We start from the raw sequence: 18,648 nt of genomic DNA on the forward strand, positions 1-18,648 counted from the left end.
AGAGGAAAATCATAACTTAATGGCGAGACTGGACATCGACATTATTTGCAGTGTGTTCTACAGGCGTAAGGTAGAATTGGCAGAAAGTGGCACTAAACCAGTTGCTGTTCTCAGGACATCCTCATCAGGCTGGTTATCTATGAGCCAGAAGGCAAACTATAAATCCATTCTCATCATCTTCAAAACTATGCATGGATTTGCCCCTCCCAACCCATACGCCCATCTCACTCCCTGCTCTCACTCTTGCTCACTACGTTCATCCTCGGCTCACTTCCTTGCGACCTTGCGCTCCCGCTTGTTTCTGCTCTCTTGCTCTCCTCACACGCCTAACTTTGGAATGCTCTTCATCGCCCTCTGCGCACTTCTCCCAGTCTATGTGCTTTGAATCTAACCTCCTAGCTCTCCTCCTTCTGAAGAACCATAGCATTCTATGCCACAAAATCTCCCTATTCTCCTCTTCCGCTACCTCTCTACGACAAGCACAGGGGACTCATCCCTTACCCATTCATCCTAAAACTTAGCACTTCCTCCACTATCCTCTTCCTTTATCATGCTCTACACTGGTCCTCCGATATCTCCGATATGTCCTCTGATATTTAAATCAATGTTAAAAAGGTGTGCAAGCTTTTCTGTAACAAAAATGCATTGTTTTCCCTGTAATTCTCATGAAATAAAAACATACAAATAGAAAAGAGCCTATACCCACTGCATATAGGGTTTTCGAGGAAAGCACATCGTGGACTGCGTGGGCACCAAGAAACAAATGTTGTTTCCTGCCATCAATTGTCGCCTTCTGAACCCACCTGGCAAGGGAGAGAGTGGGGAAAGGGTTGTTTGTTTTCCTGTAGGGAAAAATAGATGAGGATATGCACTTTGTGTGTTATGTAACATGGAAGTGCAGCAAGTCAGATAAAAACAAGGCCCGGCACTTCCAAAGTCCTCATGCCAGAGAGCAGCTAGAAGGAGACAAGGCAGAGATGCATCCCCAGCTTGACTGGAGAGTGACTTAGGGTGAGTTTCCCTACTGGGCGGCAAACCCTGAAACAATGACAAGAACTGTTCAAATCCCACAAGTGGCAATAGTTCACAAATTGAAGGTGTTGGGGGCTGAAAACTTTAAAAAGGTGGCACAGCAGTGCAGCAGGTGCAGAACACCCTTTCCCCTACTGGTGGGTGGGCAGTAGAGAGCATTTGTTAGGGAGAATTCTCAGGAATGGCTAATTTCCTTCACCTATTGAGTCCCTCAGCAGCTTTGCTGGATTTATAGGATTTATTTTTTTCACCTGGTAAGAGTGTGAGCCTTTTTCCCACTCTTACATGTATTTTGCTGTGTGTGTTTAACATGTTTGTGTTCATAGACTGTGGAGCCTCACCTACTCCACAGGCATCATCTTTTTACTGTGTGTTACACAGCACCTTCAGTGCAGTAACACAGGGTTGTCTTTTAGACTTCCCAACTCAGACTCCATTTTTCTCAGACTGACTACTGTCTTCCAGAACCCATAAAGTTGCCATTAACTTTATTAGCCTCTGTAAAACCACAGACCCAGTACAAACCATTTTACATGGAGTACTGGAAAGGGTTAATACTTATCCCTTTCTATCCATTTCTCTTGGAGCATTGTTTCGCTCCCTTTTCATCAAGACTTGGCTGGTGGCAGTGGTAACTACCCTATTTTTTGTACCGCGGTTATCTTAAATAACCTTAGTATTGTTTTAGGCTATCTTGGTAGTCCCGAACTTAAACCCGCTAGACCATATATGTTTTATAACGGTTCCGTCTGGGTTTATTCACCATTTCTTTTTGTAAAAGTCTTTCTTGTGTTTTACTCTGCGCGCCAAACCGGGTATGATTCCTTTGTTCACCGTCTTTACGCGGGCTTATACGCAGAAGCCCTCCTTGGGTGCCTGTATGTCTGGGGGCGACAGGATGTGAGGGATGGGTTTAGGACTCCCTGGACAGGGTCTCCTTGGAGACCCATGTCGCACTCTGACATGATTGGCTGTCCCGACGGGACAGCCACCCTGCTGTGTGATTGATAGCCAGGATGTGTGAATGGGGGAAAACTGCATAAAAAAACAGGTCTCTGGGTCTGGAAAGGCAGAGTCACCACTGGAACGAAAGAACCGATGAGGAGCTGACGGAAGAGGACCCCTACCACGACTGACCACGCAGTGAAGCCCTGCTGCAGGTCCGAATCCTCGAACTCCAATGACAGAGAAGATCCTCCAGGAATCTTCTTCCCCTGAGCTGGTGGTACCAACCAGTTTGCCCAAACTGCAATCCAGGACTCCCTCCTCTGGTCGAATTCGCTGTACAGAGCTACAGTGGGTTGGATAGCCAGGAAGGTCGGACCCTGATTGGGTTTTAAGGAGTGCACCTTTTGTTCGTTGCTTTGCTCTGCTGCTGGTTTCATCCCTGGGTAGTGCAGGACCCTCCAGTCTTCCTACTTCGTGTCAGTCCGACAGATGCTTCAGGAACCGTGAGCCTGCAGGAACTACCAGGAACGTCTGCCTCAGCTACAGCTTCTTCTCCATTGAATGGTACTGTGCAAATCTGGTTGTTCGTTTCGTTCAGCTGCAGTAAAAGTGTGTGAAATCTTTCTCCACTCTGAGGGGATGTCCTTCCCTACGCTTTAAACTAACCTTTCTGCTGACCAACTTGGTCCGGAACTCTTGGCAAAGACTTAACCGCAAGCTACCCTGAACTGTGTGATCTTGAGCAAAAGACTTTTGTCCTATTGACTTTGGCCCTAAGCCTATTTGATTTGATTCCATCACTGTAGCTCCTCTTTCTAGATTGTCCTGCTTACTTACCTGTTGGTGCTGCTCAATTTCTACCGAACTTTGTCTTTCCCTCCCTTTTAAATTACTAGAGTGCCATTTTGCTCCCACTTCATTTGGTGTGCTTAACTTGTCTGGAAACTATAGGGAGTGGTGTGGTGTATTAAGAGTCTGATTTATGAACTGTTTTACTTTAGTGAAATGTTATACAACTGATGTGTAAATGAATGTATATTCTTTTACTCAGAAACCTTGAGTCAGTGTTTGTCTGAATCATAGTAATTGTTGTCCTTTGTGTACTGCTCACTTGGTCTTGAGATGTCTGGCTGCTCAGCCATTGCTACCACTTTTACTATGTAGTACAGGCTTGTACCAAAGGTGAATTTGTGATGCCACTTGTAGTCCTAATTGTGTGTGGTGTTCCCAAAGGGTACTGCATATAATTCTGCCTAACAGTGTTGAACATAATCAATTAATTGTACAATTAGCTAATATCTGTCACATAAGTAATCAAGGACTTTGGAGAGGTGCACTGGAGACACTACAGTGGTGACCAGGCCCAGGGTCAGGCACCAGGTAACCCACTTTCCCTAGGCATAGCACCTTCAGGTCCCCGCGGAGCAAGGGTAACATGAGAGTTCTGCAACGTTCACTGAAAGGCTCTGACATAGCAGGAACACATGAAATAATTCTCCACACTGCCATACAAAGGAGGTCCGCAAGGAGGAGCTCATTGTTGGCGCCAGGAGGGTTTAACAGCAGTCCTGGTTAGGAATCCAAGAGCCTTTGCAGGTCCACCAGGAGATCAAACAGACATGGCAGCCACACAAAATCTGGCTAAGTGGGAGGAGCCAGAAACAGGTCTGCCTGGCACCTATTGGCATACAGGAACACCGATCAGGTCATTGTGCAGGGCAAAATGGGTACAAGATCCCCTGATCATTCCTGTATGAAAGCATCTACCACGCTACCTCCAGACTGCAGAAGCATGGCAGCTGAGTGTGAAGGCCAGATGCAAAAATGTCAACCCAAAGGCATGAGATGTCCCAAAAGACCGTCTGGTCCACCCCCCGGCCACAGGCATCACACAGATGACGAGAGTTACAGTCCCCCACTTTGTTGCTCAGACTCCGAATATATTCCCCACCAGGGTCATGTGGAAGTGTAGATAACAGTGCTACACATATTGGGCCAGGTCTGTTAGGATATGTGAGGGACTGGTGATTATTCATATACCAATTAATGTGTGGCCTCAGAATATCTTTTCTTCTGGAGTGGTCCTCATAGTATATGTGGACTGCTATCCTTAGGAGTAGGGTGCACGAATCTTCTGCCCATAAAAGGGTGGGGGCGGAGATTAATGTCTTGGTGGGGCTTGGGGCCACATTTCAGAGAGGAACTGTTTCACAGGTCATGGGACCTTTTTGCTTTTATTGACCTTCGTAAGAAGTGTGTGGTCCCAAAGTATTGGATCACTTTTGTGATTGCTAAAATAAATAAAGGTTAAAAATCCTCCAAAGAGAGTAAAATAAACTAAAACTTCATCAAGTACCACAAACATAAAAGAACCCATTAGGCAAAGTAAACTAGGTACTTCATCAAAGAAGGAAGACAAACTAAAAAAAAATCAATCAGATACAGAACTACCTGGTCCATTTAAACTCTCAAATATAGTTGGAGTAAGTTGCTACGCAAATGTAGCAATGAATATTCTATTTCAATTGCCACCAATTGTTGACAACATTTACTTACACAGTACAGACCAATTGTGTTTGCAAATGTTAGTACTTCACAGAAATGCAACAGACAATCCTGATAACACATATAGTATTTATGGAATGAGACAACAATTGGACTACTGTGCTGGAATGGTTAAATTCACTATAAACTCACAGGAAGATCCACAAGAATTTCTAATGTACTTACTACAAGTACTGGAAAATAAAAACATACCTATAAATGAAATCTTCCAGATTTCATACATGTGGAAACATACATGCACTCTCTGCAACAATGTGACATAAGAAGAAATCCCCAATGAACGCTTCATATATATATATCAATACCTAATTGTGAATCCATTCCATTTCAGCAACTTGAACAAAATGCAAACCATGGTAGATTATGTACTACCTGCAATCCGGATAATCGCTCCACATAAGTAATACAAACACATAGTAAATACGTAATACTAATGCTTCTACGTTACAATGCAGATGGTACCAAAAACAACTGCAAGCTGACTGGATTCACACATGATCAAATATCACTTGGTAAGAAAACCTTCACAACAATAGGTATAATCTACTACGTAGGAGCCATAACCAATTCAGGGCACTACACTGCATATATAAAAAAGAAATGTGGATGGTTTGAATGTAATGATAGTACCATTACTCTAAAGCAGAGATTACCCGCAAATCTTACAAACGCTTATTTAATGTTCTTAAAACCAAAATTTGGTAACTAAACTGTACTTAAACCTTAAGTAAACTTGTAGTAAAAAAATATAAACTGTTAGAATATTCCAAAAGCTATCTAACTGCCCAAAGATTGTACAACAACTAATCAGATAAATGAATACCACTAAATTAGAGCAAAAAATAGACAGTTAGAATACGCCAATTGGTATCTAACTGTCCCAAAATGTAACAATATCCAAACAGATAAATCAATACCACTAAAATATGTCAAAAAATAGACAGTTAGAATACGCCTACTGGTATCTAACTGCTCCAAAATGTTACAATATCCAAACAAATAAATAATATGTTACTGCTCCAAAAAACTGCAACAAGCCAATGTATAAATCATTAGCCAGAAACAACAAGTGAACACTGAAAACAAACAAACAAAAAAACTGTAGCATAACAGAAAAAGTTTTTTTTTAATCCAACATGGATTTTTTTTTCTCCCACAGACCCAATGATTTTAGCAACGAACACAGAAACTGAGCAAATTTCACAGTACTCTGGTTTGTAATCTACTAAATATGAGGGTAAAAAAAAAAATGTTGATTATATAATGTAATAAGTCATTACAAAATACTAATACTAACATGCTATTTTCTTTTATCACATAAATTAACAAGAAATACATGTACTCCAGTAACTAAACCAAACAGTAGGTATATTATACACTCTATGCCATAGCCACAACCATTGCAGCATATCACACCAATAATATCTTATGACTTTGATCCTTATAAATTTGTTTTTGACCCAAAGTTATAAGCAACTATAACTGTGATATGCTGCGGTGGTTGTGGCCAGGGCATAGAGTGTTGGGTGCATGACATGCACCCAACACTCTATGCCCTGGCCACAACCACCGCAGCATATCACACCCATAGAGTCAAACATTTCAACTATGGCCTATGGAAACTTTTAATGTCCGCGGACATTATGAGTGTTCTTAGAACACATTCAACTTGCCAGAGAACAATGCGGACAGCGTCCCCAGGACACCCCCATTTGTTTATTTGCGAACATTTCAGGACACTGCGATTGTTCTTAGAACACATTCAACTTGCCAGCGAACAATATGGACAGCGTCTTCAGGACACCCCCTACGAACATTTAAGGACACCGCGAGTGTTCTTAGAACACTTTCAACTTGACAACGAACAATACGGACAGCGTCATCAGGACACCCCCATTTTGGTTATTTACGTACATTTCAGGACACCACGAGTTTTCTTAGAACACATTCAACTTGCCATCGAAACAATACGGACAGTGTCCTCAGGACACCCCCATTTTGGTTATTTACGTACATTTCAGGACACCACGAGTGTTCTTAGAACACATTCAACTTGCCAGAGAACAATACGGACAGCGTCCTCAGGACACCCCCATTTTGTTTATTTGTGAACATTTCAGGACACCGCAAGTGTTCTTAGAACACATTCAACTTGCCATCGAAACAATACAGACACTGTCCTCAGGACACCCCCATTTTGGTTATTTACGTACATTTCAGGACACCACGAGTGTTCTTAGAACACATTCAACTTGCCAGAGAACAATACGGACAGCGTCCTCAGGACACCCCCATTTTGTTTATTTGCAAACATTTCAGGACACCACCAGTGTTCTTAGAACACATTCAACTTCCCATCGAACAATACGGACAGCGTCCTCAGGGCACCCCCATTTTGTTTATTTATGAACATTTCAGGACACCACGAGTGTTCTTAGAACACATTCAACTTGCCAGAGAACAATACGGACATTGTCCTCAGGACACCCTCATTTTGTTTATTTATGAACATTTCAGGACACCACGAGTGTTCTTAGAACACATTCAACTTCCCAACGAACAATACGGACAGCGTCCTCAGGACACCCCCATTTTGTTTATTTACAAACATTTCAGGACACCACGAGTGTTCTTAGAACACATTCAACTTGCCAGAGAACAATAGGGACAGCGTCTTCAGGACACCCCTATGAACATTTCACGACACCACGATTGTTCTTAGAACACTTTAAACTTGACAACGAACGATACGGACAGCGTCCTCAGAACACCGCCATTTTGTTTATTTACGAACATTTCAGGACACCACAAGTGTTCTCAGAACATATTCAACTTACCAGAGAACAATACGGACAGTGTCCTCAGGACACCCCCATTTTGTTTATTTACAAACATTTTAGGACACTGCGAGTGTTCTTAGAACAGTTTCAGCTTGCTTGCGAACAAAACAGACACATATTGCGTCCTCAGAACACCCCCCCATTTAGTTTATTTTGAACATTTCAGAACAGCCGTGTTGTCCGCAGACAAATCGAACACAACAAGAGCGTCTACCACATAATAAAACACAACATTTAACCTATCTCATACTCTCCCACCCTCCCCAAACACTCTTACACACCAACACACTCTACTAAATACAAATTTTAAATCAAGTTTCACCGCGCTGTCCGCGGACGTCCGCGAATCCAAGATGGCGGGCGCTACTGAAAATCTGACACGCTTCATGCTCCACGCCGTCCAATCAGCGAACACGTTGCATGTCCGCAGACATCACGCAAGCCAATTGGCCAATCAGGACACTGTCCGCAGAGCGAACAGGGAAGTTTATCCGCGGACCGAACACAGATATCACACATTTTTTATGACCTACTTTTTGGTCATTTTAAAAAAACTACTGGACGGATTTTCACCAAATTTGCAAAAGCAAGCTTCCGGGACCAAGCCACTGCACCTGGTCTAAATTTGGTGAAAATCCGTCCAGCGGTTTGGGCTGTAGGCGTGAGCAAAGTTTTTTTCCCATTCAGTCTATGGGAAAAAAAAATGTTTTTGAGACCCCCCCTATAACTGTGCCCCCCTGGACCAAACCTCACCAAACTTTGCAAAAATATTCAGAGTGAGCCATATACTCTTTTTGCAAGGTTTGGTGTGGATTCGTCCAGGGGGAGCGAAGTTATAAGCCGCCCAAAAAGTGCTCTTACTATGGAAACAGCAATTTAACCATAACTACATGGCCACTAACGTGGCCATGTAATATATTACATGGCCTGAAGTAGCAGCCATGTAGTTATGGTTAAATTGCTAATCCCATAGGAAAACCACTTTTTGGGTGGCTTACAGCTTCGCTCTCCCTGGGCGAATCCTCACCAAACTTTGCAAAAAATGTATATGGGCCACTCTGAAAAGTTTAGTGAGGTTTGTTCCAGTGGGGGCAAAGTTATAGGGGGGTCCCAAAATGAATTTTTTCCTCATAGAGTTAATGGGGAAAAAACGTTGCTCATGCCTACAGCTCAAACCGCTGGACGGGTTTGCACCAAATTTGCGGCAGGAGCAGCAGCTTGAACCGGAAAGCGTGCTTTTGTAAATTTGGTGGAAATCCGTCCAGTATTTTCTTTTTTAAAATGACCAAAAAGTAGGTCTAAAAAAATTTGTGATATCTATGTCCGCTCCGCGAACACATTTCCCTGTTCGTTCCACGGACAGGACACCGATTGGCTAACCGGCTTGCGTCATGTCCGCGGACATGCGACGTGTTTGCTGATTGGCTGGGGTGAAGCGTGAGGTGCGTCACATTGTTTTGATGCGCCCGCCATTTTGGATCCACGGACAGCATGGCGTTGTATGGGGAAAATACAATTTCGGGGAGTGTGTTGGTGTGTAAGAGTGCTTGGGGAGGGTGGGGGTGTAAGAGATGGGTCAAATGCTGTATTTGTTTAGGTGGCAGGTGCCCCTGATGTGATTGCCATGTCTGCGGTCTTCACGGCTGTCCGCGGACATAATAAATGCACTAGCTATTTTACTTTAGTATGATGTTTGTTTTGGGTTGTTAGTAGAGAATTGATTGTAATTAATATCCCCTATAAGTAGCCCATATACCACAGTTAAAATGTTTGATTCTATTGGTGTGTTATGCTGCAGTGGTTGAGTCTTTTTGTGCATGGCTGTAGGCCTTTGGTCATGCACCTAAGACTCTAGGCCCTGGCCACAACCACCACAGTATAACACACCCATAGAATCAAACATCCATCAATAATCCACAAATCAAACGTTTGTGTACTGTTTGATTTGTAGAGTTTGTATGTGAAGCTTTGGCTAAGTCATGCAATTAAGATTGTAGAGTTTGGTAACACGCACTGCAGTATAACATATCCATGGAAGTAAACATTTTGGATTGTGTGGTATGGTTAGATGTTTGCTTGAATGGTTGTGTTATGCAGCAGTATTTGTGAGTTGAATTATTGTATACTTAATATTTGACTTTTTGTGATTGGATATATTTTTTTCATGACTTGGGTAACTGGAGCAGATATTCTTTTTCAATCTCTGTGATAAAAGAAAAGATCATATGTTAGTGTAGGTAGTTCATAAAGTGTTATTGCATTGCATTATATACATTTCTGCATTATGTTGGCCCTCATATTTAGTACTTTAGAAGTACTATATTTCAAACAAGTGTACTGCGCAGTTTGCTCAGTTTCTCGTTTGTTTATTAAATCATTGGATCTGTGGGAAAAAAAATCCATAGTGGATTAAAAAAAAACTTTTTTTTGTTATGGTACAAAAGATTTCTTTCTTTGTTTGCAGTGTTTATTTGTTGTTTCTTGCTAATCTTCTATCTGTTGGCTTATTGCAGATTTTTGGGGCAATTTGATACTTGTTTGTGTATTCTAATTGTTTACTTATAGTTTTATGGTAATCTTCTATATGTTGGCTTGTTGCTGATTTTTTGAGGTAGTTAGATACCTGTTGGCGTATTCTAACTGGTTATAGATTTTATTTATACTTTCAAGTTATTCATCTATCTATTGGGTTGTTGCAGATTTTTGGGGCAGTTAGATACCAGTTGAAGTCATCTGAAGCTAAACTGCCCTGTGATTGGCTGCCCCTGGCCTCTTAGCCTGTTTTGGAGCACCGGCAGGCATAAGCCGGCCCCCGACAAAGGCAACCGAAAAAGGCTCCTCCTGAATGAGCCTGGATGCCCATTCTTCCTTCAGAGGTTGGAGCAGGAGCTCCCTCTCCCACCCAGCTGCTGGAGCAGCCTCATACAGCCTCAAGCTCTGGCTGACTAAAGGTAATCCTGGAGGCTCTTCCTTTGGCATTAAGCACTGCCCCAACACTAATTTGAAAATCATCACTTTAATTCCATGATTAAGGCTGTTAACTTCTGCTGCCTCTGCACCTATTCCTAACCCCTTGTCACCCCTGGCCTAGGAAACGAAATTCACTGCACCTAAGTTCGAGTTAGCAAAAACACGAGGTTTTTGTTGTTCAAAGATGGCCGCCACCACTTTTTGTGTCTGTAAACAAACTTCTCTGAAGCAACCGAAAAAGGCTCCTCCTGACTGAGCCTGACCGAGCTTGGACATGCTCGAGTGCTCCGTTACATCAGCGTATAAGATTCGCCTTAACTGAGGTGAGACCCCTAGAAGCCCTTTGCAAGTTACCTGCTGATCATTATACTTGCCCTCTTCTCCCCATTACGAAATTCACTGCGCGCCCTTGCGTCCCTCTCCTGGCATCAGCCTCCTCACTATCAGCTGCTAGATGTTTGCGCCCGCATATGCATCAATACATTCGAGCTCCCAGGATCTATCACCTTACCTGTCCACCATAGCTGTAAAACCTTTGCAAAACGGAGCCTGAGACCAGGTCTCAGCCATCGCCCGACCCACTGCTCCTCCTCCACTGCGACGTTAGAAAGCCTCAAACACTACCGCTCACTACATGTGGCCCGCGGCTGAACATTTGAACATTCTCAAAGTCGCAACTTGCCCTGCAATTTTAATGAACTTATCTTCTTGGCAATCTGTTCTGCCTTTAACCATAAACCCCACTATGTCTGCGCTAATGTACTTCAATGTTTGCCTGCCCTAATGGCCTTGCAATGGCCTTGCAATTGCCTGTGCCTGCATTACCTTGCCAGTTTAACGCTCTTGCATGAGGCCAGCGCCTGCCAATGTCTCCCTGCCCTAATCTGATCTTTGATGACTTGTATTTGTACCGAATGTCTATACGTCTATTTCATTGCACATCTTGAATGAGGCCAGCACCTATCCATGTTTGCTTGCTTAACTGGCCCTGCAACTGCCTATGCCCTACACGGATTGCATGTCTTACCTTTTGTCTGGAAAACATTTAACACGAGGCTAGCGTTTTCATGGACATTGAATGATTTGAACCTGATCTTTGGCGGCTCATGCCCGCATTGATTGCTTGCCTATATATTGATTGATTGTGTATGTTTGCCACCCTACTGGCTCTGCAACTGCCTGTGACTGTATTGTTCTGCTGCATTAATTGCTTGTGAATCTATTTGAGCATGAGGCCAACATCCCTCCATGTTTGCTGCCCTAAATGGCATTGCAACTGCCTGTGCCCGTATTGAGCTGTTGCACTAATTGCTCGCATTGCATAGTTAGCACAAGGATAGCGCCTCTCCATGCTTGCATGTCCTAACTGGCCTTGCAAATGCCTATGCTCTGCTCTGATTGCATTTCTTACCTTTTGTCTGGAAACCATTCTTTAGTACGAGGCCAGCGCTCTCAAGGACACTGAATGAGCTGCTTGCCTTAACCTGATCTTTGGTGGCTTTGCCCGCATTGATAGCGCACCTACCTATTGATTGATTGTGCCAACTACCACTATTCTCAAAATTCCAAGAAAGTTTTCTGCCACCACTATCTAGCATGCTCCCCCTAGCCTCCAGCCAGACTGCCTACATCATAGTCATTATAATAAGCACCTACCCACCCTAACACATACCTCTAACCTTTACAAGACTACAACCACCAGACCATTACTAAGCAATCCTTGACCAACTACAGCTAGGAACCTACGACTTAGAGCTAGATTAGCCAAAATTTATGAGCCTCCCATCAGTTCCATTCCTACTAAAACAGGACTAAGGACAATGTCAACCCGGCCCGGCCAAACCAACTTAAACTCGAACCCAACTCGCAATTCTGACCCTATGCCTTTAAATAATCCAGTCAAGTATAGCAAACCTAAAACGACACAAGTCCACCATTTTACTACCACAACCACCTTGAATCCTCAGATCAAGGGAGCTCTAATCAATTCCAGATCTCTAGTAGCACACGCTACAGAAATTTCTGACCTGATCCTAAGAGAGGACTTTGACTTCCTCGCCATCACAGAGACATGGCTAAACCCGGCAGCAGGCCCTATGCTTATGCTTGCAGTCCCAGGTGGCTACTCCATATTGAGACAAGGCAGATTAAAATCTAGAGGAGGAGGTATCGCTGTTATCTACAAATGCAGCCTCTCCATGAGATTAGCCACTACTATTAATGTCCTCTCATGAGAACTGCTTTCTGTTAAAGTTCCACTCACCAATGCCCAAACCCTTAATATCCACCAAATCTACCTCCCCCCGTGTCCCCCGGAACATTCGAGGAAGACATTAACACCATTTTGTCCAGCAACCTCAAAAGCTCCACACAAGTACTTATACTTCATGACCTCAATATGGGTTTTAATGACCCTTCAGACCAGCTCGCCCTCCCCACACTCAACACCCTCTCAGAAATAGGCTTCACCCAAAGAAGCAATGCACCTACCCATGATAAATGTAGAATACTTGACTGGGTGGCAGACTACAACTGTCAAGCCAACATCCTCTCTACCTCACCACTAGCTTGGACTGACCACGACCTTGTGTCATTCATGCTTTCTACTAATAGACCCCCACCGCCACCAGCCATCAGGGCTCCACCCATGCTAACCAGAAATAAAAATAGTATTACTGTGGATAGACGTATCCCGACCTTACTCCCTACCCTCAAATCGCTCCCAGACAACACGGATCCTGAGACCTTGGTCGAAGAATATAATAAAATGATGTCACCTCCTTGGACTTGATTGCCCCCCTCAAACCTAGACTAAGTAAGCCTAAAACTAATTTGAATAAATGGTTTATGCCGTTCCTAAAAAAACCTAAGGCAGCAAAAAAGAAACTGCGAGGCCGCCTGGAAAAAACTACCCTCAGCAGCCAACCATCTCACTAAACTTTCAGCCCTCTATAAAAGAGAAATATGTCTAGCAAAACAAATCTCCTTCGACACACGCATATCCCAAGCTAAATCCAATATGAAGGAATTATTCTCTATCCTCAAAGAAATAGAGACCCCCATAGCACCACCCGACACTTGCATTAAAGATAAAAAATGGTGCTCAGAGATCCAAAATGCATTAGCCAACAAAATTACCACATTACAAAATAAAATTTCCATTAAAAGAGCCTCCTTAAACGACGCTCCCCCATCTCAAATAACTGAGAGTATTACAGCTAATGAATCCACCCGATTCAACTTCACCAAAATCTCCATTCTTGAAGTGGAAAGAATCATTTTGTCACTGAAACCGTCTAACTGTCAGGGCGATCTGTGCCCTGCGCAGCTTATCCAGGATTCTGCCCGAGACCTCTCCCCCTTCATTACAAAGCTTTTCAACGCATCCTTCTCCACCGGTACCATCCCCACCAATCTCAAACAATCTTGGGTATTTGCACTCTCAAACAAACCCACTCTCGACCCATCCACGCTGACCATCCATAGGCCAATCACGACAGTACCTTTTCTCCTAAAAATCCTGGATAAAGTTGCTTATGTACAAATCCAGAAACACCTGGAAGTACACCGGCTATTAGGAGCCAGACAATCAGGCTTCCGTCCCCAACACGGAACCGAGAAAACACTCATTGACCTTAAAACCCAAGTTGATGAACTTAGAGACAACGGCAAAGCCGCTCTACTCTTCCTCCTAGACCTCTCGGGTGCATTCGACCTGGTCGACCATACTATCCTATGCAACCACCTTAACACAGCAGCTCACTTTTCTGATGAAGCGATTACCTGGATTAGATCCTTCCTAAATGGTAGAACCATGAGGGTCTTTTCGCCCACAGCAGCTGCTGACTCCATACCAATCACTGGTGGCGTGCCTCAGGGTTCTTGTGTCTCGGCCACATTGTACAACATTTTTACCAAGCCCCCTTTTGATGATCTGGATCATCTCAGTATCACCTACACTAACTATGCAGATGACACCCAGATCCTCCGCCCGCTTTCTGGTGATTATGAAACGGATTTGGCCTTGGTGAATAGAGTGTACATCATCATCCAGCCATGGATGGCCACACATGGACTATGCCTGAATGATGATAAAACCAAACTCATCATCCTGGGCACCACCTCTAGCCTAAAAAAACTAGGACCTGACTATTCCTCTTTCATAATCGATGGCAACAGCATCAAAGTAGGACTTTGGGCTTTTACCTAGACTCAAACCTCTCATTTACCAAACAGGTTAATTCTTTAGCATCCTCCACAGCCTACACGTGCAAATTGATCTGCACAGCTAATCTATTTCTCTCAGATACTGGTTGCACGACCTTGGCCAGAGCCCTTATCTTATCTCACCTGGATTACTACAACGCCATCTATCTGGGGTCCACCAAAGCCACTACTAGAAAAATCAATCTCCACAAAATAATACCCTTAGAGCGGCATTAGGCATCTCTAGAAGAGACCACATCTCTGAGAGTAGCCGACAAAACAACTGGCTCCCAATCAATGACAAAATTCTCTTAAAAACGTTGTTGCTTACTCACAAATCTCTTAACAACGCTGCGCCCATCTACTTGGTCGACAGATTCCACAGACAGACCTCCCTGAGACCTTCTAGTACAGCCTACAAAGACTGCCTATCTATCCCCAATATCAATCGTTCCACAATCGGTGGCAACAGCTTCCCAGTCAAAGCAGCCAAACTATGGAACTCCCTACCTCCCACATTGAGAACTGACCTCCCCTACCAAAACTTCAGGACCTTCGCCATCCTGTGGCTGAAAGCGAATGATCACTAAATGCAATAAGCAGCTAGATTTCACTGTGAGGAGTACCGGCCCTCCACCCAATTGTACATTTGCACACACTCACCCTACTATCACCCACACATGTATATAATGCTGATGTAAGCAAGCTGTATGCATCATTTATTTTTTGCTGTTGTACTATCCGTCTGTAATAGGATTTATACTGTATATACCCTGTATTTAATACCTGTATGTAAGTAATTACACTGTTGTAACCAAGCTTCGCATATACATGTAACTGCTGCACCCTGGTACTCTAGGGTATGTTTGCACATTATAAATAATAAAACAAACAAACAACAAACATACCTGTTGGCGTATTCTAACTGTTTGTAGTTGTGTAATTGAAGTTTTGTTAATGTTTATGCACAGATTACTTATTACATTTTGGTTTTAAGAATATTAAATAAGTGTTTAGCAGATTTGCTGGTAATCTTTGTTTTAGAGTAATGGTAGTATCATTACATTCAATCCATCCACATTTCATTTTTATATATGCAGTGTAGTGACCTGCATTGGTTGTGGGTCCTGCGTAGTAGATTATACCTATTGTTGTGAATGTTTTCTTACCAAGTGAAACCTGACCATGTGTGAATCCAGTCAGCTTGCAGTTGTTTTTGGTACCATCTGCATTGTAACGTAAAAGCATTACTATTACGTATTTACTATGTCTATATTTGTAAGGTGGAGCGATTATCTGATCTGCAAGTTGTACATAATCTGCCATGGTTTGCATTTGTACAAGTTGCTGAAATGGAATGGATTCACAGTTAGGTATGGATACATACACAAAGTGTTCATTAGGGATTTGTTCCTGTGCCACATGGCTGCAGAGAGAGCATGTATGTTTCCACATGTATGAAATCCAGGAGATTTCATGTATAGGTATGTATTTGTTTTCCAGTACTTGTAGTAAGTACATTAGAAATTCTTGTGGATCTTCTTGTGAGTTTATAGTGAATTTGACCATTCCAGCACAGAAGTCCAATTCTTGTTTTATTCCATGAACACTGTGGGTGTTGTCAGGATTGTTGGTTGTATTTCTAGGAAGGACTAACATTTGCAAACACAATTGGTCTGTATTGTGTAGGTAAATGTTGTCAATAATTGGTGGCAATTGGAATGAAATATTTATTGCTACATTTGCGTAGCAATTTACACCAATTATATTTTAAAATTTGAATGGACCTGACAGTTTTGTGTCCAAGTCATTTGTTAGGAGTGTGTGTTGCTTCTTTGAATACGTACTTGAGTTACTTTGAGCAGTAGATTCTTCTTTGGTTGTGGTAATTGGTGAAGTAGTAGCTTCTTTTACTTTCTTTGGAGGAATTGCAGTTAGATCCTGTATTGTGTCAGTTTGAAGTAGTTTTCTTTTACAAAATTTAGCTTGTTGTGGAACAGGATAGGCTTTTAGATGGGGGGTGTACAGTGAACGTAGTCTATTGTATTCTAGAATGCGGGAATATCAGCATTTACTTTACTTGCATCAACGTTGATTAAAAATAGTCTGTCAAGTGTTCGTAAGCGTGATAGTGCTACATAGCTCACACCTTCTTTAAAGATTGTGCTCCCAATATCTATCAATGCTTTATCTAGGGTAAGACCTTGTGATTTGTGAATGGTGACTGCATATGCTAGAGTTAGAGAAAATTGTTCTCTGCGTACATGGGCTGTTGAGCGTCCTATCCTTTTAACTTCTGATAGTTTGTCAAAGAGAATGTTGACAAAATTAATGTTGTTTTCACGTGGGTATGTTTGAAAGCCAACAACTGTACCAAGTGCTCCATTAAGTAGTCCTTGCTCCACGTCAAGGTTACATTTAAGCTTTACTCTACATTTTAAAGATAATTTTAATATTTTCTCAAAACCAGCTTTGTAGGAGATAGAGTTTTCTAAGGTATTTAGTCTTGTTGTAGCTTGTTGACACATGGGTAGTGTCATATTATGTATGTCCAGTTTGTCTGTGGAGCAAATTTCAATTATTGGTTGTATTTCTTTTTTCAACATTGTTTCATTGAATTTGGAACAGCTTGCAAGAGTTGGCATCAAGGACATACAATTAACATTTGTGTGTGCTAATTGTTCCATGACATCAGTAGCACATGAGTTATGGTCACAGAGTGCATGGATGTGCTCGGTATTTAATATTTCTTGTGCTTCTTAACATAGTCCACCAACTATAATACTTTTAAAAATGTTGGCATATGTGAGGTCTGCAGACTGGCTCATTCTTTCTGTTAATTCTTTGTATTGGAAATGTTGCCAAAGGTTGACATTTCCTATGCTGCCAAGAGTTTTACAGCAGAGTTTGCGCCCTAAGGTTTTAAAAATAGGTTCACCTTTCACTGGTGTTAATTGAAGAAGATCTCTGAAAACAATAATGTATTTTCCTCCAAAGAGCTCTTCGTAGTCTGTTTTGAGGACCTCTTGTAATCTGAGGTGAATCAAAGCCAACATTAGGTTGGAGACTATGCTCACTACATCTATTAGTAGCATTTTCATTTGTTTCAAAACTCTGAATAGTTCCATTGCGGCTTCTGTAGAAAGTTTGTAATAATCTAATTTGTTTTGGTGTTCTACTGGAAGGAGTAGTAATCGGTGTAAAGTGACACCGCCTATGTTGTAGGCAGCTAACCCTGTGGGGGCAGTTAAAACAGCTGACAGTTTGTTGTTTGTCATTTGTTGAAGGAACTTGCTGATGATTTTGATTAAGAATGTTTTGCCTGAACCAGCCTGTCCACTGACGTATAGCATTGTAGGTTTGTAGTTTTGGTAGGTACAGTTTTTATTTTCATGTTGCACACCATGTTCAATTTGTTTTGTTACTTCTTGGAAAATGCTACGCTGCTCGTTGTTCAGTTTTGATTTCAGTACAGTGAAGTCTTCTGTATCTTCTTCATACTGACACTTGGTGTTTTCTACTTCTGTCATAGCTAATTCTGCCTCATTTGCTATTAGTGGCTGTCCCAGTGGTTTTTGTCTTCCTGTTACAGAAGGTTGACTACTGTTGGGAGTGCCCTCATCTAGCTGGGCCTGGAGTTCTTCTTCATGTTGCTTTTAACTGTGCAACATTGTTTTGTACTGTGTAAAGTTTACATCTGTTATAGTACTTTCATTTGCTTTAAAAGTGTCTTCATAGGAGTCATAGATATCTAGCAACTCTTCTTCTTTTCTCCATGGTTTAAAAAGTTGTAGCAGGGACATGTAATATGGTTCTTTATGTTGAGTTTTTAATGACAATTTGATATGATTAATTAGGCTTCGTTTGGTAAATTTCACTAAACTGCCTTCAAAATTTGTCACTCTGTATCTACCTTTGTTTTCATCTGGTTTTATATTATTTTTGTCTGTGAAGTTTTGGGTTCTGTGGTATAGATACATGGTTTCCAAAGTGGTACTCCTGTTTGGGTAGTATGTGTCTAGTAAATTGTTTTTCAAAATATCTAGGCTATTGGGATCATTTTTTGCTATTGTTTCTATATCCTCAT

At 42.2% G+C, this 18,648-nt stretch overlaps 1 protein-coding gene across 2 annotated transcripts in view; it reads left to right on the forward strand.

Annotated features, from left to right (window-relative positions):
• The window catches only part of LOC138487721 (6-pyruvoyl tetrahydrobiopterin synthase-like), a 577,714-nt gene that overhangs the window by 77,455 nt on the left and 481,611 nt on the right, over positions 1–18,648 (forward strand). Inside the window, exon 1 of one of the 2 annotated variants that reach the window (XM_069614269.1) lies at positions 10,085–10,336. The exons of the other annotated variant lie outside the window; for it this stretch is intronic. The gene's annotated coding sequence lies outside the window, so the exon portion shown is untranslated. Of the gene's footprint in view, positions 1–10,084; positions 10,337–18,648 lie in introns of those variants that run through there. 2 annotated transcript variants of the gene reach the window in all.

This window comes from Ambystoma mexicanum, chromosome 9 (genome assembly GCF_040938575.1).
Source record: "Ambystoma mexicanum isolate Mex_15411 chromosome 9, UKY_AmexF1_1, whole genome shotgun sequence".
Classification (NCBI taxonomy): domain Eukaryota; kingdom Metazoa; phylum Chordata; class Amphibia; order Caudata; family Ambystomatidae; genus Ambystoma; species Ambystoma mexicanum.